Source organism: Aptenodytes forsteri, unplaced genomic scaffold, assembly GCF_000699145.1.
Source record: "Aptenodytes forsteri isolate BGI_AS27 unplaced genomic scaffold, ASM69914v1 Scaffold14, whole genome shotgun sequence".
Taxonomy (NCBI): Eukaryota; Metazoa; Chordata; class Aves; order Sphenisciformes; family Spheniscidae; genus Aptenodytes; species Aptenodytes forsteri.
This window is the reverse complement of record NW_008794457.1, coordinates 1,532,757-1,532,992: the sequence shown is the minus strand read 5'-3', so window position 1 is coordinate 1,532,992 and position 236 is coordinate 1,532,757.

Here is a 236-nt window from a genome sequence, read left to right as displayed (position 1 = left end):
GTATTCCCCTGCTTGGATTGCTTCCCTGTGGGACTGCACACTGTGAGCTTGAACATGTGCTGCAGCAGGCCTTACATGCGTGGGGTTTTTTTCTATTTTTTCTTTTTTATCCCCCCCCCCCCCCCCTCCCCCCATTCCCCCGCTTCGCCCTCCTCCCACCGCCGACTCCTCCTCTCTTTTCAGGTACGTGCCGCCATATTCTCGCCTTTGCCGCCTTCCAGCGCCGACTCCTCCCC